The sequence below is a fragment of the Natrix helvetica genome (genome assembly GCF_964273705.1).
Source record: "Natrix helvetica genome assembly, chromosome: 1".
NCBI lineage: Eukaryota > Metazoa > Chordata > Lepidosauria > Squamata > Natricidae > Natrix > Natrix helvetica.
In genome coordinates this window covers 280,291,913-280,318,195 of record NC_138548.1, presented here as the reverse complement: position 1 = coordinate 280,318,195, position 26,283 = coordinate 280,291,913, and positions in this window count along the sequence as shown.

Below are 26,283 nucleotides of genomic sequence, written 5' to 3'. Positions count from 1 at the left end.
TTTATATCCAAATCTGTACAAAATATTTTACAGGGTGTGAAGTGAATGGGGCTGGAGAGGTGGAGCAAAGGGTTGAAAACTAGCTCCAGATTTTTGTGAACCCGCAACATTGCCTCTCTTGAAGAAATAAGCTTGATTTATTTTCAGCTCAGCTCAGTGAATTCTAAACTACAACCCTGCTAATATTTTCTTTTACAATAATTTGAAATGGTGAGTTGTAAATGATTCCCCCCCCATAAGTAGGTAGGACCACTTTGCTCATCCCACTTCCTGTCTCCTAAATTCAAGACAACTATTTTTAAACACACACACACACACACAGATCCAGTTTAGAGTGTATTTTATTCAAGGGTTCCATTTCAAGGCAGCCCTCCCCCCCCAAAAAAAAAGTTCTAGTAGCAGCAACTTTGAACCAACATGAAGGAAAAACAGACATAAATTTGCCATTCTTACCTCAGCATGCTTTGCTTGGGCTACTGTGCACCTGGGAAGAATTAGATGGACATGAAATGGGGAAAATAGATTGGATCAGTCCCATATGGCACTTCTCATTTCCATCACAGCAGTATAAATATGGTAGAAGCTATTATGAAAAGAATAATGATTGCAAAAAATGACAATGCATGCATAGTTTTTATTTTAGCTATTGAAATAAAATACTTAGTATTTCTCAGTAATAACAATGAAGCCTATGAAATCTAAAAAGAAAAAAGAAAATCTCTTAAAGCCAGCATTACCAACACAATACCATAATATTAAAAAGTTAAAATTTTTTAAATAGGAACTCTTAATAGTAAACCTAGGGGGAAAATGTAATAGAATATAAAATGCTAATATGCTGTTCTTTCAGTTATACACTGTGTTTCATAAAAAAACCTTGAATTATAATTTTTCAGCTAGATAAATTATCCTAACACAAACTCTCCTATTGTTATTTTTTTGGCAAATGGCCACAACTATGTACAAAATAAGACTATGTGAAGCTTTGATGGAGCACTTCATTTTGATGAATATTTGACTGAAGCTCCTTTTGAAGTAGCTCAAAGAAAAGAAGTACTTTATAGAGTGAGGAGTGAGGAGCAAAGTAATTGCCTAACTGCTCAAGAAAACATGAGGTGCTCAGATGCACTGAAGCTACTTCCTTCGAAATGAGGATGCTGTTGAGGCAACTTAGTCTCATCTCCTTACTTTTAAGCCAGCATTGAGACTGAGGCTGTTCTTTCTCCTCAAGACATATGATGCTTCTGTTGCAGAAATACGGTATTCTGAAACCTATTGCAAGCACCTAACATGGGATCAAAAATGTGGATGGAAGGAGTCACTAGTCTGTGACTTTTCTAATGTTTGTTATAACATGGAAACAAGGTGATTTATTATTATTATTACTCTGGGAGCTGCTAAAAGAACAGGGTATTGTGTTCCTCCTCTAGATCACCTAGAACAGGGCTGTCAAACTTACATTATCATGGTGGCGTCACGTGATGTACCAGGACTTCTCCCTCCTTTTTTAAAATCAGACATGGGCATGGCCAGTGCATGACACATCTGCCGGCGGGCCACAAGTTTGACAGCCCTGACCTAGAAGGACAACTGATTTGCTACTGATCCTCTTTGTCCATTCTCAGCATTTCTGTCCATTATCAGCATTTCAAGATCAAAGCAATAGAGCAACCAGATATGGGATGCAAAATTCTGTAAATGGTAGCATTTTCTGCATTTGTTGCCTACCCTGTAGCTGTTAAGGCAGATGAGCCCTGCTGTGAAGAAAGGTGGCAATGCCCCCTCAAACTTACTCTTAGTGAGTGTTTTTTCTAGCTTCAGCCCGATACACTACACTACACAAATATAAATCAAGCCGATCGGCACTCTTGTTTTCAAAACATTTCACATCCGCTTCTGTGCAAAAGCATTTTGAGCAACTGTTCCTGATTTTTGCCTCAGCTGACTTTAATTTTACTGGCATTCTTTTCCACCCCCAAAAGTACAAATGTGCTTATTAAAATAGATTTTCTGGTAATAGGATACATGCACATCTTCATGTGCTCCATGTCTCTTGTTGCCAAGTGCTGCTTATTCAAAAAACCTGTTTCCACCAAAAATACACAGTAGCCTCCACCTTGGTTCCAAAAAAGAAAAACAAAGGGAAAAAAACACAAATTTACACCTTTCTGCCCTGATCAAGATACAGTACAAGAAAAAGATGTGTTATAAAAACATATGATTTTACGGCACTCTTTTGGGTTTCTATTTTCCCCTTTCACACCTGGTGTAGAAAATAAGGAAGATAATCTTGATGAAGATAGACAAGATCTGTTATCAAAGGGACAGGGTGACATGTACCTTAGGTCCATATGTGGAAGAGGTTCAAACATAATTTACAAGCATATAACAACAGGACAAGGTACAGCAGAATCAAACTTCTATTAGCCACTTTGAATAAAAGTAGTTTTAGCTTTCCTGTGGAATTAATTTACTGGTCAGGCCCACCTAATGAGGCTGACAGTTGGTTTCCCCAATTAATCTCCTTCAAACTATTGAGTTATTTATCTTGAGCCTTTTTTCACTATTATTTTTCATAGGCCATATCATCTCAGGACAGTCATTCTAAAGGATACTGAAAATCACACATAACTTACTTAGCTAAGATTTTTGTCATGACAATGTTTTTGGAGTGCAATTTAAACCCACTAGCAGCTTTATATATGGATTTATATTTATATCAAATATCCAGAATCCAGTCATGTTTTCCATGAAAAGCCTCATTCTCAGTCCTAGAATCTTAAAGTGAAATTGTTGCCTCCATCCTATTATACTTAGCATTTAAATATGATCATTTCACCCCCATGTAAGTAGTTTAGTATGGAGGCTAAATGCTGCATTTGATGGAACAAGGAGAAGGAGATCATCAGCTCTACACTGCAATATACAAATTGTTTCATCTTCTAAATTGGCCTAAATTCAATTTGTTGCCCTTACCTCCTCTGTGCAGTTGTTAGTTGGCAGAAGACAGCAACAACCAGTATTACAAATAGTAGCTTCCCAGGAGAAGCAAATAGCAAATTTGCCTGAGCCCTTTCTGTTAGGATGGCAGCATAGGAAGAATGAGTTAAGCTCCTCATGCATCTTGAGATAGCTCTTTTGTCCTTAAAAGAAGCCCTTGATCTGGAGGCATTTGAAGTGCCCTGTTTTCTCTCCCTTTCTGAGTTTTTTCAAGTTTTTCCATTTCAAATCTGCTGTAAGGAAACTCTTATATCTACTTTTCCCACAAGGCTGACATAAGCATTATTAAGATGATTAGATTGGTGCTCTGAATAGTTATCCTGGTACAGTAGAATCATTCAAGCATTCTTTTCAGGAAATATCTGAGTTACAATATGGCTACCAACCTTTTAACCAGCTCGTCTCCTTGCTTTTTATTAATTACTATAGTGTTAGTAACAATTCTCAAAGGAATTCCTTTTTTAAAAATGTTCCTTATCATGAGAAGGAAAAATTAGTTCTCTTTGATGGGATCTTTCCCCACCCCCCTCAAAATGAATATATGCAACCATGAGCTCTGAACTTTATTGGCACTATCAGAATTAGGAGTGTGTATTTGAGAAGAAATGCAAATGCAATTAAAATTAAATATTTACAATTAATAGGCAATCTGGAATCTGCTTCTGTCTTTTAAGTTTGATCCCAGGTGAACTCATAGATGTGTCCAAGCAGTTTTCTTGGCAATATTATAGAAGGAAGTTTGCCATTGTCTTCTCTGGGGTTCTTTCCAGAGGTGGGTTGCTTATTTTTTTACTACTGTTTTGGGCGTGCATGATGTTTCTGTGCATGCGCAAAAGCATCTGGTGGGTGGAACCTCATGCCGCCGCACTACTGGTTCGCCCGATCGGGGCCGAACCAACAGCAACCCCCTCTGGTTCTTTCATGACTTTCAAGCCTTGGTGACAGTCCTGGGTATCCTTTCCAGAATGCAGACCAGGCCTACCTTGCTAAGCTTTGATGCTTGGTCTGGTCAGCCCAATCAAAAACTCTTCCCTTTTTTTCCTTTCAGGTTTTGAAGCATTGTAATTCAAATATTTTTGTAATGCATGTAATTATATGATGTAATTTTATTGATTTATATTTCATATTTCTTAACCGCCCATTTCCCTCAGATTTCACACTTTGTTTGTTCCATGCTGCTGCTCTATATTATTTAGCACAGGCTGGATGAATCACCGCATTTAATAAGTTTTATTTACAGCAGCGGATCAATATTTAAAACCTAGCAGGCATTCATGTACCGTCCCAAAAATGTGTGGGTGTGTGTGTGAGAGAGAGAGAGAAAGAAAGAGAGAGAGAGAGAAAAATACATACAAAGACAGAGACGGAGAGTGAGCATAACTCATGGAATGCAGTGTTTCCACTGCAACAGATATTAAAACTCATAAATCTGTTGCCTGCCTGTATATCAGGGGAAACGTTTCACAGTGATCAAGGCTTCTGCTGCCGAAACTTGGGATTTATGAAAAATAAATACATAAAGCCATTAATGCCTGCACAATTTCAGCGAAGTAGCATCTGCTTTCTCCAAGTTTTCACCTCCAGGCCAAACACTGTACTCCCAGCAACCCAGTGTAATTGCATGCAGCTGAACTCCCATGTCAGGTTTTTTAGGTGGTGTCACCCGACTTCAGAGTTTTTCTACTTATTATCAGTCTGATGTCCATTTGAAAAGTAATGCAGGCTGGATGCTTTCTTGGGGAGCTTGCCTCCAGAAGTTGTGAATGCCCCAACACTGGAAGTCTTTAAGAAGATGTTGGATAGCCATTTGTCTGAAATAGTATAGGGTTTCCTGCCTAGGCAGGGGGTTGGACTAGAAGACCTCCAAGGTCCCTTCCAACTCTGCTATTGTATTGTATCTCGGGGATCTAGATTTGGGTATGCAAGCATAGGACTGGACTACAATATTTTTAATTTATTTATTTTATCTTAGAGAGTTTTTTTAATCATTCCCCTTTACTGTATTTATCAGTAACTGAAGGTGGCAAACATGCATAATATTCTTTCCTCCTATTTTTCTCACAGTAACAATCCTGTGAGGTGAGGTGAGTTGAGAGAGAGTGACTGGCCCAAAGTCACCTAGCCGGCTCTCGTGGCATCATATCTGAGCAGGTTAAAAATAGCAGGAAGAAGAGGGCTGGGCTATTTGTTGGAGCTCTGCCTCTAGTTATTTATTTGCTAGATTTGCATCTCCTTACCTTTTGGAAAGTTTTAATATGGTGAGCTAGATAAATTGATACTCTAGCATCAAGTAAATCCAGATATAAGTCCATTCTCAGCCAAGGAAATTCACTGGGGGACTTGGGATCAGACACTTAGTTCACAGGGATGTCACTGTGGGCCAAGGAAACGAAAGATCTTTGCGTTCCTTCCTTCAATGCTTCCTACAACCTGGGAAGAATAAGCTTGGTAGAGAGATTGTAACTGGTCCAAAGTCACCAATGAGCTTCTATTATTAAGGGTTCACATCTAGGAGGCCTTATATTCATGATCCTATTTGACCGAGTACCCTGCTTCTTCACAGCGCTATATGACCTTTTTTATTCTTATGCAAGAAAATTTAAAGAGATGCTTTCTACAGTCATACTTGTTCAACACAGAGAGGTTGGAGCATATAAGCTTCTTCTTAGGTGTTTTTGAGGTTGCTGTGGCAATAATAGTTTGCAGAACTATAGCTCGGAAGCATATCAATTAACCCTACATTCCCATGACACCTCTGCAATTTGTTTTGCTTCCATACAAAACTTGGTAGTGATCTTTGAGTCAGTGAACCAGAATTTAAATTATAGTTTTTACTCTGGACACACCTATTGACTATCAGATCAATGCCCATGCATTTGTTAAGAGTTGATTCAGATCATTACAGCATATTCATATGTGCCATAAAGCTATGTTTAAAGTGAAACATTGCACAAGACTCAATTAACACAATCGCTTCCCTCCTAAACGGGAGTCATGCACTTAGAATCATGAGAATTCATCTCTTGGTAGCCAGCTGATTTAAATAAAATCTACATGTTTGAAAATGACCCCACATTATTCAAATTATTATTTTTTAATTGAACAAACCAAGTATAGTTTACTGCCATATTTCTTCATGGGAACCTATCTTTTGACAAGTGACGTACAAGTAGACCTTGACTTATGAACACAGTTGGATCCAGAATTTTTGTTGCCACCATTGTTAAGCAAATCACAGCAAATATTAAGTGAATCACATGATTATTAAGAGAATTCAGCTTCTCCCATTGACTTTGCTGGTTGGAAATTTTATTTATTTATTTATTTATTTATTTCTTAGATTTTTAGACCGCCCCTCTCCCAAAAAGGGACTCGGGGCGGTGTACAGTCAATACAAATAAAACCAGTCATAATAATAAAATACATTTAAGATACATTTGGAGGGGGGAGATAGGCTGTACTAAGAAATAAATATATTCTAATCCTAAAAACATCACTATTAAAACCCCAAACCCAATTAAAATGAATAAATCCCCGGGAGGTAAAACTAAGAAAGTGCCAGGCCAGCTGATTGAAATAGGTGAGTCTTTAACTTTTGCCGGAAGGAACGGAGGTCGGTGGTAGTTCGAATGTCCGGGGGGAGGTCATTCCAGAGGGTTGGGCCCATCACAGAGAAGGATCTACTCCTAGGTGTCGCCCGCTGGCATTGCCTAGCAGACGGCACCAGGAGGAGCCCCTCCCTGTGTGAGTGGATAGGTCGCAGGGACGTGTGTGGTAGGATGTGATCCTGCAGATAACTAGGTCCTATGCCATGGAGCGCTTTAAAGATGGTAATCAATACCTTGAAACGCACCCGAAAGGCCACAGGTAGCCAGTGCAGCTCGCGCAGGAGAGGTGTTACGTGGGAGTAACGAGTACTTCCCATAATAACCCGCGCGGCTGCGTTCTGAACTAGCTGCAGTCTCCGGATGCGTCCCAAGGGAAGCCCCATGTAGAGGGCATTGCAGTAGTCCAGGCGAGACGTCACCAGCGCATGAGTGACCGTGCGCAGGGCACTCCGGTCCAGTAGGGGGCGCAATTGGCGCACCAGGCGAACCTGGTGGAACGCCCCCCTTGCCACGGCTGCCACATGGTCCTCCATTGACAGCCGGGCATCGAGGAGGACGCCCAAATTGCACGCCCGCTCCACGGGGGACAGCTGTTCGCCCCCTATGGCCAGCGATGGAGTCAGCTGGCTGAACCGAGGTGCCGGTACCCACAGCCACTCAGTCTTGGAGGGGTTGAGTTTGAGTCTATTGTCCCCCATCCAGACCCCGACGGCTTCCAAACACCGGGACATCACTTCGACAGCCTCGTTGGGGTGGTTTGGGGTTGAAATATACAGCTGAGTATAGATGGTATACTCAGTATACTGAGTATACAGCGTAAAGATGGTACTCAACCCCAAAACCACGGATGATCTCACCCAGCGGCTTCACATATGCGTTGAACAGGAGAGGCGAGAGGACCGACCCCTGTGGCACCCCACAAGTGAGTGGCCTCAGGGACGACCTCTGCCCCCCTGTCAACACACATTGCTTCCGGTCGGAGAGGTAGGAGCCGAACCACCGCAAAACGGTGCCTCCGACTCCCATCCCCTCCAACCGGCGCAATAGGATACCATGGTCGATGGTATCAAAAGCTGCCGAGAGGTCTAATAGGACCAGGATAGAGGAACAACCCCTATCTCTGGCCCTCCAGAGATCATCAACCAACGCGACCAAGGCTGTCTCAGTGCTGTGCCCGGGTCGGAAGCCGGACTGGCGTGGGTCTAGATAGTCGGATTCGTCTAGGTGTCGTGGAAATTGCTGCGCCACCACATTCTCAACAACCTTCGCCAAGAAGGGGAGGTTGGAGACTGGACGATAATTAGCTAGCTCCATTGGGTCGAGCGAGGGTCTCTTGAGCAAGGGTCTCACCACCGCCTCTTTCAAGGCGGTTGGTAAGTATCCCTCACCCAATGAGGCGTTCACCAGGCCCAGGAGCCAGCCTCGTGTCACCTCCCAGGCTGCCAGTACCAGCCAGGAGGGGCACGGGTCCGTTAAACATGTGGTAGGTCGCAGCCGTCCACGCAACCTGTCCAAATCCTCGGGGGCAACAGAGTCAAACTCCTCCCAGAATGGTCTCTCAAGACTCGCTGTTGGCAGCTCGTCTGGTCCACTGATGGAGGCCCACCCACTCCGGATCTGATCGATTTTGTCCTGCAGATATTCCCCAAACTCCTCTGCTCTACCCTGTAAGGGTGTCTCCCGCGCCCCCTGCGATAAAAGGGAGCGGGTCACCCTAAACAGGGCGGCAGGGCGGTTATCCGCGGACGCAATAAGAGCAGCACAATGTCTACGTTTGGCCGCTCTTATTGCCACAAGGTAAGTCCGCAAATAGGCTCTTACCTGTGTTCGGTCAGATTCGGAGCGTGAGGACCTCCACCTGCTCTCTAGACGTCTCCTGTGGCGCTTCATCACCCTAAGCTCCTCAGTAAACCAAGGAGCCCGGGTGGGTCGATGCCGCAGGAGAGGTCGCAAAGGCGCAACCCGGTCCAAGGCCCCAGTCGTCACCCTATTCCAGGCAGTCACTAGGTCCTCGGAGCGGGAGCGGGACAAGGCTACAGGTATTGGCCCAAGCTCCGTCTGGAATCTATCAGATTCCATCAGGTGCCTGGGGTGGTACCAGTTTATAGAGTCCGGTTCCGCCTCCTCACGGTGGGGGATAGCGCCAGGGAAGTCCAGCCGGAGGGATGAGTGGTCTGACCATGACAGGGGCGTGATGACTAAATCCCCTATTCCCAGATCACTCGTCCACTGTTCAGATACAAAAATGAGGTCCAGTGTGTGGCCCCCTTCGTGAGTGGGGCCCTGCACTAATTGGGTCAGGTCCATGGCCGTCATGGAAGCCATGAACTCCCGAGCCACCTCGGAAGCCGCTCCCGTTGACGGCAAGTTGAAGTCCCCCATGACCAAAAGTCTGGGAGTCTCAACTGCCGTCGCTGAGATTAGCTCGAGGAGCTCGGGCAGGGCTGCTGATGCATTGGCTGGGAAGATTGCAAATGGCAATCACATGCTGATGCATTGGCTGGGAAGATTGCAAATGGCAATCACATGACCCAGAAATGCTGCAACTGTTATTAAATACATGCCAGTTGCCCAAATTTTGATCACATGACCATGGGATGTCACAATGGTCAACATGTGAGTGACAGACATAAGTCATTTTTTTTCAACTTTTGTAACTTTGAAAGGTCAAATGGTTGCAAATTGAGAAGTGCCTGTACCGTCAATTGACCTATGCATGCAAATATATTTTTCCACTGCAGGGTTACATTCTATGCGATATCATAGCCAGAATTAGTTTCTCCCATCTCCATGCTTAGCAAAATAAACATAAGCATTCATATACGTAATTCATGCACTAATCATGTGGATGAGATTCATGCAATTTATTTGATCGGAGCAATTTCTTTCTAGGAAATGGATATCATCTAGTTAAAATCAGCTACTACATATATAAGGGAACAAACTACATATTTAGGAAGTCTGGCCCTAGTTGTAGAAAATCCCACAATTTTCAAGGTCAAGCATTCATTGCATCTGACCTAGAGTGCAATATTGGCACCAAATCCAGAAGCAAAGAGCTAACACTAGCAGAATGTCTTGAGTGCACCTGTGCCAGCTTGAGAGCTCCTTGAGCTGGCTTTAAGAAAGACTTGGAGAGGAGGCAGGTGATACAATTAAGAGTAAAAAAATGAAGCACTTGAGTCAAGTACACACATCTGCATGGTTTGAGAAATTTTTCACACAGAGAAGTAAATGTAACTAGTACATTGCTATAGCTTTCTCTTCAGTCAATCTCAAAGTGTCCTCTGCATATTAATGGTGGTCTCTCAAGTAGGAAAAAAATTATAAAGGTAAAGGTTCCCCTCGCACATATGTGCTAGTTGTTCCTGACTCTAGAGGGTGGTGCTCATCTCCGTTTCAAAGCCGAAGAACCAGTGCTGTCTGAAAACATCTCCATGGTCATGTGGCGGGCATGACTAAACACCGAAGGCACACAGAACGCTGTTACCTTCCCACCAAAGGTGATTCCTATTTTTCTACTTCCATTTTTACATGCTTTCGAACTGCTTGGTTGGCAGAAGCTGCGAGTAACAGGAGCTCACTCCATTACACGGCACTAGGGGTTCAAACCGCCAAACTGCCGACCTCTCTGATCCACAAGCTCAGCATCTTAGCCACTGAGCCATCACGTCCCAAAAAAATCATAGGTAGCTATTAATTTTTATGAATCTGATCTTATTGAAGCATTGGAGAGAAAGATACCACGTGCAATAATATTCACAGATTATCAGGTCAGTGTTTACCTGGGCTTAAGATTCTAGGATGGCATATAGTAAAAGGATTTACATCTCTGTGGCTTTTGCATGGATACATGTTTCAGTTTAATCCAGGTATGGATTCAAGTTTCAGCACCATGTGCATGTGGAAGAACTATCCATATTTCTTTCTATTTAATTCCTAGTAAAATGCAATGAATTTTTAAAAAGAAAAAGCAGAGGAGAAGAGCTAGAGAGCGAGAAAATGAAAGAAGGAAGGGAAGGGAAGGAAGGAAGGAAATTCCAAATAGGAAGCCCGTTTTACTGAAGATTCCCAGGCTATTTTCTACAAATAGGGCAATTTACAGGTTAAAATTTGAGAAAGGGAAAAATCTCTAAAGTAAGGGCAACACCTTCATGGAGACGGCCCTCATGAAAAATTGCTTTGGGTTTTTCCTCATTTTGGTTTCTCCTTTTGTTTCCAATCCTTCTGCACCTATGAATAAACCCATAAAAGAAAGGAATGAAATACTGGACTCATTTTATGTAGCAACAATCCAAGAGTTGATCTTTTTTTCAGTATAGCAAGACCTTTCTCCTTCATTGCCACAGCTCTGAATAATGCTTTAAAGGTTTTTTTCTCCCACAGATTATCACCTCACTCTTTCCTCTTATCTTTTCCTTTGCAAAAAAAAAGGAATATTTAATAAACTGAGATTTAAGGAATGTCAATTGTGTGAATAGTGGTTCACTAAATGATCATTGTCTGACAATTGTCTAAGAAACCTGCCTGTACTTGCTTTTTTACATATCTTGCAACTTTGTCTATATGCTTTTCTTAGAACCAAATCAAAGATGTCTGAATGGCATATGAAACTACTTTCTTTAAAAACTCACCTGTCTCAACTTCTCTTGTGAACAGTGTGGTTTTTTTCTGTATGGATATTAACATTGGCACAGAATTCCCAAAGAAGCAAGCAGATGACTTAATACTTCTGCATTCCATGGCAGCTTTCTAGAATCCATTTTCTCTTCAAACATGGTATACAGCACCTCTCTGCCCCCACTAAAATCCATAAAAAGAAGCAAGTGAAAACTCTTTATTGTGCCAAAGAACCAGTATTTTCATTCCTCAAATATATCCGGGCTAACTAATTCACTTTTTCTTCTTAAAAGTGCAAGTGTCACCAACCTCTAGCTTCAATTTCCATGCCCAATAGTGACGAGAATAACTCAAGATTAGAGATGGATAAGGATTTTGTTTGGCGTTATTTATTATTATTATTTTTAATCAAAAATTGCAAAAATAGGAAAACCTTCCCCTGTTCAAGATGATAAGAATCTGAGTTTCTAAAACTAATAAATGTATTCATTCAGACTTGGTCTGTTTACTTTTCAGAAGGCTATGTGAATCTCCAGGACTATGCTTATTACATTTTGCTCTCTTTTTCTAGCAGGTCTTCCTCGCTCTTTAATAAACAAACAAGCAATGTTTTAACTCATTTGTTTAATATTTTTTTAAGTGTTTTTCCCATCCCGAAGGAGAATTTTAGGGTACAATTATCATGGCCAAAGTGCAAACCTTTTATCTTTATCATAATCAAAGGGTATAAAATTGAAACATGTCCTATCTTTCTTTCTACAGTTCTTTCTCCTATGACCTTACAGCCATTTTGGTTTCCAGCTTGCCAGTAAATTGCAAAGGGAAAATATAATGCAGGAATTCTTTCCATGAGTCTTATTCAGATCAGGGAGTTTAATTACCCAGAAAGACAGCAGTGGAATGGAAAAACATGTAAGGTTTGTTTTAAAGCTCCATGTAACAATAAGCTATGCTTCAAACCTGCATCAAATGAAATCTGAAAGAAATTCCAAAGCACTGAAAAACAAGTCATTTTCACATAAACTTTGGGACGCTGGAAGAGAGAGTTGGCACAATGTTAATGCTCTGTAGCCGAAAGAGAGCAGTGGGCAGTAAGGCAGTTAGGAAACTTTGACTTCCTCTCCATCTCTGTATTATTCTGAAAAAGAGTCCGTGAGATCAGAGAAGATTTCAAGGGTTTTCAAAATTTTGGATGCCTTCCAACTCCTAAGATTTCTTGAAGCCAGGTTGTCCTAACACCTGCCATAGGACACTTTCCAAAATATGAAAGAGAGTCATTCAATGGTCTTGTCTCCTTTTCTGCTGGAATCTAATATGAAAACTGACCCCGGTACAATTGTCTACTGCAGGACAAAGTCCTTATTTAAAAAGCAGAGATTTTGCTCACATGCCAAGGATAGTACATTCAAGCAAATTTTCTCACCTTTTTAGTACTAATTGTTTATATATTATTTATTGAATGAATGTATCATCTTCCTTCCAGGAGTTTGAATGCTTCATGGTCCAATTTTATTCCCACAAGAAAAATCCAATAAAACCTCAATCTCTTCTTTTTGTAAAGTACCTTTGCTTCCACTATGCCCATGCACCTCTTAAAACTTTGCCATTTACGCTTAAAATGCCTCAGATCTTTTCCAATGTCTTTTCAATTCCATCCAACCATGACATTCTTAAGCTTACTTTTTCATTCATTTCCTCTTCCTTGATTTCTTTTATGCTTTGATTTCTGTCCATTCTCTTTTTATTACTAGTATGTATTTCTTAATGCATTTCTGTCCTTTCCGTATTTCTTAATTTATTACTTAATGTATTTCTGTCTTACTCATCATTCACTTTAGTGTTCAGTCTGTTTATTAGCTACCCATTACTTCTTGACACTATACCGTACCTGGTTTTTATGTGTGCCATTGAGTCAGTGTTGACTCCTGTCAACTGTCTGGCCAAATCCCAGGCGGTTTTTAGTAAGGTTTTTTTGAAAGTGGTTTGCCATTATCTCTTTCCTGGTCAGGTATATATGAAATTAAACTAAGGGTGGTCCTCAACTTACAATAATTCATTTAGTGAACGTTGTATTCAAAGTTACAATGGCAGTGAAAAAAGTGACTTATGACTGTTTTTCACAGTTACAACTTTCCAGCATCCTCATGATCATGTAATCAAATCCAGATGCTTGGTAACTGGTCCATATTTATGACCTTTGCTGTGTCTCAGGGTCATGAGATCCACTTTTATGTCCTTCTGAAAAGCAAAGTAAGTGGGAAGCCAGATTCACTTAACAATCAGGTTATTAACTTATCAACTGGAGTGATTCATTTACAATAGAGGCAAGAAAGGTTGTAAAATGGGGCAAAAATCACTTAAAAAATGTCTCACAGCAACAGAAATCTTGGGCTCAATTGTGGTCCTAAGTCGAGAACTTGGTTGGAGAACTTGGTGAGGAATGGTTTGCTTTTACAGCAGAAGCAAATTGGCCCTCCCATAATAAATGTATGAATATTCCATTTGTTCATTCGTTGCATGGAAGAAGAAATCTTTATATTTCTTGATTTGAAGAAAGTGTATGATAAAGTGAATAAACTTGAATTATGGAAAGTTTTGCAGAACTGTAAAGTTGAAAGTTGATTTTTAAATGTGATAAGAGTGTTGTACAATGGAAATAATCATGCCTGAACGGGGAATAATAGAAGGTTGAATTATATTTAACTCATTTATTGATCAATGTATTGTCTAACCTCCAGAACCTCTCATCAACCTTTTGATTTTTTCCAATTATTTCAATCTTTCAAAATAAATAATCAAATCAACTATGCTTTTAGATTTATATCATTTTCTCTTCTGTGTATGGATGTGAACATACTTATGCTTCTACTATATATTTGGGACAAACCTTATTCCCAATGGTTATTCCCTTATAGCCACTGTTATTCATTCTTCAATCCCCAAATCATATTTTCCTTACTCTCTCATCTTATTTTCCTTCATTCGTGTTATTTCATTCAGAATGCTGCACAATGTTCTCCAAAACTCACCTATTGGTTCTTCCATTAGCCTCATTCACTGGAGTACAATAGGCAGCTATCATGTACTTTCATACTGCTCTCATAATAACCTAGATGTCATACATTCTAACATTTTTCTGACAAACATACAATATAAACATTCATTATTAAATCTATACCTTCAACTTCCCTGCATATATTCAATAAAAAGCCTGTTCTTGATATCGGTTAATACTGGGACTTACAAAGTGACGCAAAGCATTATGACCTCAAAACATTAAAGGAAAGAATTAAACATTAGTAACTACAATATCAATATTGTCAGTAATTAGGTCTGCTTCTTTGAACAGACTCTGCCTAAAAAATGTTAATGAAGGAATGGCAGATATGGAACAAACTTTATCACATAAAATAAAGAATGTGCAGAATGTGGAACTAAAAATGGCAGGCCACAGGGATGTTTAGGAAAAGAATGGCTTACTAGATATACAAAAGAAATTGGCTGAAGTTTGAAAAATTAAAGGGAAACTACAAATGAGAAACCAAGAGAATGACCTGGGAAACGTTTTCTTATTGGATTTATAAGAGACTTGTTAAAGCCTTGTAGAAATCTGTACAATGCAATAAAAAAAGAATGGAAGAGAAATCAAATTCCAAATTAATGTTTAATTGAATTAAAGATTAATACTGTTCTAAGTAAAGAGAAGGAATATAAACTTTGTTTATTTGATCAATACAAGATTTCTTTGCAGTATTCTGGTATGGATTTTTTTGCTGTCACCGGGATTAAAATTAGGCTTTATCCTAAACTGTAAATAGAATAGACGTCTAGATTCTATTCAGATCGCAATATCTAAAGTTTGCTGCCCAATGGAGTAATAGAAAATTCTAATTCACATTCAGCAGATCGAGAAATCTGGGAAGCATGTTCCGAGGTACAAGGCATTCTTGCCTCTAGAGTAGACTTCTACTCTACTATAATTAGATATAAAATCAATTTCTCTTCTCCACCCCATGGGTGGTATGTGTCTTTCTCAATCTCAGGTTGTCTACCAGAGACCTGGGAGTAATGATTCTGCACAGTATCTTAGTTGTTTCTAGTACTGCACTCTTCTGGACAGAGACCTCTGACATTGTTCCTGCAATCTATCAGAGTTGCTCTCCAGCTTAGGCATCACATACTATGGTATCTCTTGATACATTTCACCATTAATTTCTATTAGACCCCATTTCTCTGCAGTTCTGCTTTTAGATTAGTACACAGCAGTATATATCCAGGAAAGATCAAAGATATATTAATATAAATTTTCCATTGTACATATTATTCCAGATGATGGGTACTGCCTATAAGGTCCCAAAATTCAGGCAAGTGAATGGTAAAAACCATAAATCCATTCCATTGCATAATACACACCATGCACAATGCACAATCATTATTTCATTGTTTTATAATCTTCCTACTTAAATTTATATATTCCGACCTTCATATAACTGTGTTTGCTCAAGCAATATATAATTTATTGCAGTATTTATGATTGCTGACACCTGCCATTAGTTTAGACCACTTCAAAAATTAACGAGCAACTCCACCCAAACGCTCAAGTCTTAGCGTGAGAAACTGAACATCTAGAAGAGGTTTCCCCTGAGGATATTAAATTGAATGCTTATTAATCCCTAGAGAGTTTTAAGGAGAACAACTAGGAATCCACCCATTTCCATAAATTTTATGAGTAACATATATGGAAGAAGCAGCAAGGAAAGAAAAATGTAGCTTTACTTCAAGTGACAAAACTAGAACACATACAAAACGCAGTAGCTTTTCTTTGATGGGCTTGCAATTCCATTTTGCTACTCAGACAATATGAATATAGAATGAGAAAATAACAATAAGAAAGTGAACAAATCACCCCCATCTTCTTTTTCAATTTATAAACACCACTCTTACCATTGTTCTAAATTTAAAAGCGAAAATTAGATTTTTATGTTAACATACGTCTTTTTCTCCAGTATCCCACAATCATCTGCATATAAGATTTTTCTCAACATATGCTGGGATGAGTCACAAGTATCCATCTTTCACTGTTATAAATAGATACATTGATTATCTATCATCTATCTCTCCAGCCAGCCAGCCATCTGTCCATCCATCTATCCAGGATATGTCAGAGGTCAGGACCCTAGGTCAACTATAATAAGTTTTGTTAGTATTTTTACCACGGATAAACAGTGAACTGCTTCAGTATGAATTTTGGATCTAGAAGTATAAAAGAAATATTGCGAAAGCTTCTTCTCCGATAATATCGTACTGCAAACTAGGGCATACAAAACCTTTGTTAGACCAATTCCCGAATACAGCTCATCTGTCTGGAATCCGCACTGTATATCGGATATTAATACAATTGAGCAAGTCCAGAGGCATTTCACGAAGAGTACTCCACTCCTCTGCTCGCAACAGAATACCTTATGCCACCAGGCTTGAAATTTTGGGCTCGGACAACCTAGAATTACGCCGCCTATGGACCTAAGCGTAGTACACAAAATTATCTGCTACAGTGTCCTAACTGTCAATGATTATTTCAGCTTCAACCGCAATAATACATGGGCAAACAATCAATACAAACTCAAGGTAAACCGCTCCAAACTCAATTGCAGAAAATACAACTTCAGCAACAGAGTGGTCAATGCCTGAAATGCACTATCTGACTCTGTTGTTACATCCTCAAACCTCCTTAACTTTAACCTTAAACTGTCTACTGTTGACTTCTCCCCATTCCTAAGAGGTCAGTAGGGGCATGCATAAGCGCACCAGCGTGCCTAACATCCCTGTCCTACTGTCCTGTCCCCATTTATTTGTACCCATTTCCTGTGTTCTTATTCATGTTTATTCTTATTCCTGTTATCTTGTACACGAGTGACAAACTAAATTAATTAATTAAATAAATAAATAACTTTCTGCATTAATCTTTAAAGAGATTTCTACAAGCCCAGAACTCAATAGTAAGGAATGTTTAAGACCTGCTTGTCTTATCTTGCTTTCATTCCTGAATGGGTTTGTTCAGAGAAAGTTGAAAACTAAATCAATGAAAACTGGAAATATTAAAACTGAAAGAAATCTTTTCTCCTTTGCTGCACACAAATGGGACAGGCCTCTTAGCAACTAAGTCGCAGAATGAATCACATACTCACGTAGTGTGGGAGGTCACACTGCCTCTTCTCTGCCCAAGAGGAAAAAGTGGTCATTAGAGATAGAAATCCCTGCAGATGGATAAACAGTCTATGAACCTGAAACATTACAAAGACAGAGAAATGTTCTGTTAAATTGGACTCCAGTAATCTGATTCTTTTGCCCTATTATTTAACAACTTTAGCAAGGCTACTAGAAATTAATCAGAAATGATGTTGTGTTTATTTACTTACAATGCTTACAGCCTAACCTAATCAAAAGTTTATTTGTAGTTTATGCCCAATGACTGAATTTAATTTGGCTTTCAGTGGCAGATGAATTACTTCTGGAAAAGTGGACTTCTTATATCCAGAGAAATAAAAGAATGGTGTTAAGTTTCCTGGAATAGTTGAGTTTTGAATGATTTATAAAAATAATAGCTCAGAAAGCCGAGCCGTGTAACCTGGAGAGAGACAATCACAGTGCAATCCAGAAATTACACAACAGTACCACAGTGATCACAATGGAGGTAGGGGAAGAACTCCTTTCCTCTTTTGTTCAGAAATTGTAAAAGCATGTATTTGACAGAATCAAACTGTGGTTAACAGACACACCCTTCTGGCATAATTAAAAGACATAATTTAGCACTTTTAAACCAGCTTTAAGGAACATTTCAACAGATGAATTACATGTTTGCTACAATCCTTGGGCCACATGATCCATCACCGTATGAAATGAAGCAATGCTTAGGAAGGAGTGCTGAATCATGTTTATATATGCAGAATTAGAACATGATTGCAGCTGCCAAGAGTTTAGCAGATACACCTTGAGATAAGATCTTTATCATCACAGCTAAGAGCAGAAGTTCCTTTCTGTTTATTTAATGCTCCACAGTCAGCCTACTTCAAGGTTCCTCTTCTTTTTCACTGGGGAAAAAGAACAGTTAACTGGAGAAAACCAGTTAAAAAACGTATAGGCAAGTGGCATAAGAATACATATACATGCTACTAGGTTAGATTAGCTCTGGGATGGTAAACCTATGGCACCAGTGTCACAGGTGGCATGCGGAGCCATTTGCCAGGGCACGCCAGGCTTCAGCCTTTTTTTGAGGCCATTTTTCACCCTCCCCAGGCTCCAGTGGCTTTATAGGAGACATTTGGTAACCTGTTTTGCACTTAGGATAAAGGATAAACATTTCAAAACAAGTAGCAAGTAACACATAAGCAAGTAAATGGAACCTACGTATTTAATTTTTTCAGGATGCATCATGTTTATTGGAAGAAAATAATTTGTACATCCCTGAAAGTTTGTAGCATTGCTTACAACCACACCATGACATTTTGATATTTTTTTCGGGGGGGGGGAGTAAATTCCTGAAATGTGGTAAATCTCTTTACAACTATACAATGACACTGCCCTAGAAAGACATCGTTTTTGCTTACATTCTGCCATGGATATCTATTTGGAAAATGATTTTAACTCAGCCAAGTCAATGAATCAATGAAGATATCAAAGTAACAAAAATTTCATATCGAGGCTCTTTACTATCTTTTGAAGCTAAGATGCACTGTAGTAGAATGAGAATGATTTCAAAGAATCCTATTTAAAGGTACAACAGTAACAACTAAAGTTGGAAGGTGTCCTTCACCCAAGATGATGTAGACATTTCCTTGCAAAGTACATATTGCTTTTTCATCTTGAACCAGCAATTCTGTATTGATTTGGATTAGATCTAGGAGAGCCTTGTCTCTTCTTCAGACTTCTGGACAATTCAACACACAGCAGAATCACTAAAGAATGCATGACCTCACAATCTTAGTCTTTCAACAAATGCCAGGATAATTAAAAACTCCCTTTATCTGTACAATTAATATTGCCATATCCAACACTTTGGGTATTTATCTCTAATTTCCCAGGCATAACCTTCACCATCTAATAGTAAGGAAAACATTACTTTACCCCAGTGTTTCATTATCACGTGTAGTGTATTCAACACAATCTCTGACTGTGTAATTTGTGGTTCAGGGGTGGGTTTCAACCGGTACAGACCGTTACGGCTGTACGGGATGGTGAAATTCAGCGTGCCTTCCTGTACCCGTTGGTCAGGAGGCCCCGTACCGGAACACTCCCTCCCCTCGTTCGCTCTTTCACTCGCCCCACCCATCCACACCATACTGCCAAAAAGTTTTCAGAAGAAGAACCAGAAGAAGTGGCTGAGGTGGGGAGGGGAGGATGTTGGGGAAGAGGGAAGAGGCAGAGGGGCTGCTAAGAGTGTGTGCATGAGCACAGGCTGTGGGTTTTAAAAACATCTGAGTGGATCCAGGAAGAGGAAAGAGGCAGAGGGGATGGAAGTGTGTGCGTGTGTGTGTGTGTGTGTGTGTGTGTGTGTGTGTGTGCGCACAGTGAGTGGTTGGGGTGGAGAGGGGAGGATGTTGGGGAAGAGGGAAGAGGCAGAGGGGATGCTAGAAGAGTTTGTGCATGAGCACAGACAGTGAGTTTTAAAAACATCTGAGTGAATCCAGGAAGAGGAAAGAGGCAGAGGGGCTGGAAGAGAGTGTGTGTGCACAGTGAGTGGTTGGGGTTGGGAGGGGGGGATGTTGGGGAAGAGGAAAGAGGCAGAGGGGATGGAAGTGTGTGTGTGTGTGTGTGTGTGTGTGTGTGCACAGGCTGTGAGTTTTTAAAACGTCTGAGTGAATCCAGGAAGAGGAAAGAGGCAGAGGGGCTGGAAGAGTGTGTGTGTGTGCAGAGGCTGTGAATTTTTAAAACGTCTGAGTGAATCCAGGAAGAGGGAAGAGGCAGAGGGGCTGGAAGTGTGTGTGTAAGGTGGTCAGTAATGTTGAAGACCAGCAAGGACAGCCATATTTCCTCTATAAGTAGCTGTTTTATTGTTTTGTGTACCTATTTTATTCTTATTTAAGTAGTAAGTGCACAAAATAATAAATTTCCTTTTTTATATCTTCTTTTTGTAGGTCACAGGTATTGCTGCTTCACTTGCTCTTTTTGAAAGGAGAGGCAATACATTTGCAGAGTCCTACAGTCCTATTCCATCGCCCCTGTAGTGATTGTTCCTTGTCCAGGGGCAGAATTATAAGCCACATTGAGGCCATGAAATCTACTCCTCTAGGACCATGATGGCAAGCCTATGGCACATGTGCCAGAGGTGGCACGTAGAGTCTCTCCATGGGCATGTGCCCTGTTGCCAGCTGCTGTTCTGGGTTCCGTCATCAGAATCCGGAAGAGAGCAACTCTCCATTGGGCATATGCACATGCATGGGCCAGCTGCTCTCCTCTGGGTTCTTGCGCTCCAGCCACATGCAGGAGTGTTGAACCTCACAGCTCTAGGATACAAAAGCTCTTCTTGATAGATGTAGGACTTTGTACTATATTAGTCCATCCCATCTTTCCTCCATATATCTTTCTTCTACCTTTTCAAAGGGTTTGTGATGGTATGGTGCCCTACAAAATAAGGGTGATTAGTTATGATTAGAACCAGGGTATCCCCCTCCCTCAAATAATAATCATGCTAGTATACTTTTAAGAATGGAAGCCACATTCAGTTGGCTTCTGATATGCAAGATATGAGACCATATCTTGTAATGTTTAGGGGAAAAGGAGTAGAACCATGTCTATTTTCTAGCTTTTTCAGATGAAACATGAAGAAAGAAAGAACTGGGAGAATTAAGTGATTACAAAAGTATCTGTTAGAGAAACAATTTTTCCTCAAAGATCAGTTTCATGAATTGTTCATGCTACAAAAATACAATAATCTAAAAAGTGGGCCATGATATCTGATGCCCCAAATAAGAACATTGATTTTAACAGCAATCTCTTCTTTCCTTTGGCAAGCAATTTCTAAGAATTTGAAAAGAAAACGCCATACAATTTTCCATTTAAAAAGGTCAATGGAGATTCTTAGTCATCCGGGTCATAGTTGTCCCAAAAATGTTTTTTCAGGAGGCAACTGGACTTTCTTGTTTTTTTTTCTTTTGAAGATGTTTCACAAACACAGGAATGAAATGTCTTCAAAACAAAAACAAGAAAGTCCAGTTGCCTGAAAAAGCAGCTTTGGGACATTTAAAAAGGTGTTTGAGTCATGAATGGATATGTATTTAGCTTGATTAAAGTAATGAATGTTCTGGTGTGATCTGTACTTTGCCCTGAATAAATCTGCTTCTTTTGCATGAGACCTTTTAGTCATCCTTCTTAATATTAAATTACAGTAACAGAACTGCCTTCACATTTTGTATTGTGTATGGTGAAAGTCCATGGTTACTAGTCAAGTATAAATATTTAGATTCTCTTCCCAAGCAAGATAATGTCTTTTAAAACCACACCTATGAATATGAAGATACACACCCATTCTAGGCAGGATCACATCAACCTTTGCATGCTAAGTTTACAGACAAGAGTTCATTTCTTCACAAAGTCAACCAATTATATTATACTGATAGTTTAATTTCTATTGTGTCACATGCAAAATATTAGAATGGATTTTATTGCTACAAGTTCAGAATACTGATACCCTTTTACATGTTTCTCAGCACTCTGGTACCTATAAATTCTTGCTTTTCCCAAGAAATGTCAGCCAAGCCAAATCTAGGTTGAAAAAGTCAAATCAAAGTATACTCAAAATGGCTTTCAAGAGGAACCAAGATGGTGAGCAGTTCCACATTTAAATTCTTCCTAAATCTTTTTAAAATCTCTTTTAATCTTTCCCTTTTTATTCTTTTATCATATACATGCACTCCAGATTTTCTACTGACATGGATAAGGACATTATCCAACGTATTATTCAGCTAGTGGGTGGGAACAGTCAAGGTTGTAAATTCTCAAATTATGTTCTACCCAAAATTAAATGATCTTCACTGTGCTAGATAGGCCAAAGTGTACTGCTGTAAACAGTATTACCAGTGTGCAATCAATTTGCTTAGGTGAGTAATAGCAATAAGTTGACGTTTCTAACCACTCCCTTTTTATCATATTAGAATTAACAACTAAATCTATTACGGTTTCCAAGTCATTAGTATTTTTCATGGAGCGATTCTTCTTCTTCCTGAAATCTTTCAGACTTGAGATTTCCCTAAGCCCATGATTCAGTTTGTGTCCACCATGAATCCTTGATTCACTGTCCTTTCTTCTCTTGCCAATGCAATAAAAACGGTCAGCGCTGATAATTGTCCCCCATGTTTATATTTTTTTAAAAAAAGATAAATATGACATTGAGCTGACCAATTCTCTTTTTTCTCCATTTGTCCTTTTTACACTCATAGGTTTCCCTTTTACTTCCTCTTCCTCTTTCTTAATGGAAACCCTTCTAGCTGTTCATTTTGCTGCTAATTTACTAGATTTCCTCAATAAAGTTTGTTTTCTGTAATAAAAAAAACTACTCTGTTTCCATCCTCTACCAGTCAATATATTACGATGGCTGTTTACATGCATTTGGCTTTCCGTGTTTTATTTGAAAGGTACTAATTCTGGGACTAGGGAAATGCAATCACCCCTTGTGTTAAATGTAACTGTAATACAGTGGCAATTTAACTTAAGCTAAAAAATGAACATGCATCAAGGATAATCCACATTAAGCAATCTAATTACCCATCTTAGAATATGGTCTAATTATTTTTGCTTTTGTTTTCTAAGCTGTGAATAGACTTCAGTGACCAATAATGCAGTACTTGCTAGTCAGAATAAGGTTTTATTATGAGAAAAAGTATTATGTCACTTTTTATGGGATGGGCAGCCATATAACTTTGATTAATTAAAAAACAATGTATATCTGCAAAACCAGCAGTAAATGCTTGAGGCAACAAAAAGTTCAGGATCTTAAGGGCAACAATTTGGTATGCCGGTGTTCGAAATCAAGGGTTAAAAACATAGAAAGAACCTAGTACCAGTTTCCAAGCCAGCTGGCTTTGCAACTAATAACCATGAAAAGTCTAGGAGCTTAATCTGAACAATTCCAAAAAAAATAACTTATCAAAATTCACAGCAAGGCAGAAGCCTGAAAACAAAGTAAAAGGCAATGATTTGTCTCCAGAAATTCAGAGTTATAAATTTCGGGGTGAAACTGAAACACATATTGTATGATATGATCCTGAGAAAGAAAGCACCTGATCCTACAAGATCTCCTAGAGGGCATTGCTGCACATTTCAAGTCAGCATTTTTCTCTTTAAGCTCAACTAGTTCACCTGAATCAATTGTCACATTTTATAGCACTGCTTAGTTTAGCTTCCTCTCCATCTGGAAGTTATGAACATTCACTACAGATTTCTCCTGGACTTGATTTTCCACTTCCTGCTCTCTTTCAGATGAAAAAAAAAAAAACTTGAGAGGAGACAGACCAATATTATAGTGGATCCCAGACAGGCCCCAGTTTTTGTTGTTCCAAATGAGCAAGTTAGCCTCCTGTGCTGAATGAGTCTGTTCATATCTTTGGGGGATTTCTGAGGTCATCCCAACATGGACAGGCAATGATTTTATTTCCAGATATTGTTCTTCTATATAGGGTTCTCCATAGAATCTTGATTCTCTTGTTCTGTATTGATATACCTAGATAAGGACAAGCACAAACTATAAGGACAAACATGATCTACCAAGAAGACAACAACTCGCACCAACGCAGACAGGATAAGCCACTTAATGAACAGAGAACAAACCCCACTCCCTTCTAGCACTGAAGATGTTACCCAGTTGGGTAATGAAATGTCTACAAGTAAACAACCAATCTCAGAGAGCACCAAGAATCTCACAGACATGCACACAAAAACATCAATTTGCTACATGAATATATGATGGTCTGATTGCACACATGTGGAAAAGAAAACAATACAAAACACATCTGGGGAAAGTCAATTATTTCCAGTGTGGCTTTCTGAAATTATTTAGAAGTTCATAATTGAGTAAAGCAAAGAGAAGCCTTACTATCCTGAGACATTCTATTGCAGTTCTCAAGCAAGGATAGTTGGAATCTCTTTCTTCTGATTCTTCTAAAACTAATGAAAGCAGATTTTGATGACAGAAGTGTAATTATTAAATATTTCCCCCCCTTGGCAAAACAGTTAGTGAAACCAAATTTCAATTGTTAAAAAATCGGCAGCAGAAATAATGGAATGCTGCATTTGCTCATGTTACAAAATATGAAGAAAATTGCTGGAACAAATCAAAGATCTATCTAGCTCAGCATCTGCTTTCTAATGAACCCAAACCAAGAACTCAGCAGCACCTATCTACCTATGTTTTCCAGGAGCTGACTCTGCAAGGTACAGGGCTTTAATCCTGAAGGAATTTGCAGCAATCACAATAATTAATTAATGATTTTATCTTGTATTAGATACGGTTAAGACAGATAAACCAGACATTTTGTTAGCACAGAGTTCTGTTTTGCAAACAGCCAAATATCCATTCATTTCCTAGTATATTCATGGTTTAATTTTCACCATTGGACACTGTCATTAAGAAACTATGTCCCAAGGACAAATTCTTGAAAAGAATAGCTGAAAGGAATAAATGTTGGGCTTGTTATCCATTTCAGGAAGGGAAAGATTGAATGGGTATGTTTTTCATTATGCTCTTCTTTCAAGAAGAAAGACATTAAGTTGCAGTTATTAGTAGTTATACAGACTTTGGCTTGATTGTCATCCAGTTAGCATTGAAACACTTTTGTTGAAAACAAGAATGAATGAAACCAACATCTGTCAATATCTACCAACTGAAAAGAATAGTAACAATATTAACAACAGGAATACAATACTGTTTTCTATCTCTAGGGAAAGATCACATAGCATTAAGGTCTCCATAATAGTTTATGGGGAATGTCCAAAATGACTGTAGGAAAATCAAAGTTTACACTGAACATAAACTTTGCTTCATGGTAAGAAGCCACCAATTCTTATGAATAAAAATATCAATTCAAAGAAATTAAATTAAAAGAATTTAATTTCCCCTAATTAAACGAAAACATTTGTATTATAAATTTGTATGAAAGTTATGGGAAAACAATGTGGAATGTGTTATTGGATCACACATAAACACAATCTGATGCAACAGCCTGCCTCCAGGATAGCTACAGCAGAATTGATGATGATGATGATGATGATGATCTAATTATTATATATTTTCTCTTCTCTTTTCCATTCCTAAATTTGGTGTCTACAGCTGCTTCTATTAATAGCCAATCTCTCAGCCTAGCAGACTTTTAACATCTCACTGTGGGCACAAAATAAGAAAAAATGGGAACTTAGATTTGTGACTTTCTGCTGTAGACTCTACTCATTACAATCTGAAGATCTTCTGCCTACTGCAGGGGTGTCCAAACTTGGGAATTTTAAGACTTGTGGACTTCAACTCCCAGAATTCCCCAGCCAGCCATGCTGGCTGGGGAATTCTGGGAGTTGAAGTCCACAAGTCTTAAAGTTCCCAAGTTTGGACACCCCTGGCCTACTGCATTGTATTACAGATGTCTGCAAAGCAGGGCAGGTTTCCCAGCTTGGAAAACTATGTACAGCCACAACTCTGAACACAGAATTGGTCCTGGATTCAAGAGCTGAATCCCTAAGAAATTTCCCAAGCAGAATCTCTTCCAGATCCTATAACCGTGATGGTGAACCTGTGGCATGCATGCCAGAGGTGGCACACAGAGTCGTCTCTGTGGACACATGTGTCATCACCAACTGTTCTTCTGGTTTCTGGTGTGTACATATGCACCAGGTAGCTGGTCTTTGCGGATGCCAGGGTGCTGGAAAACGGCCAAAAAACCACCCACAAACCAGGCCATTTTCAGGCCTTTCTTGGGCTATTTTCCAGGACTCTTGCCTAGTTCCATATCTCTTCCTTCCTTCTCTTATGTCTTGTCTCCCTCTTCCTCCTTATCTCACCCCAAGTTGGAATCCGATC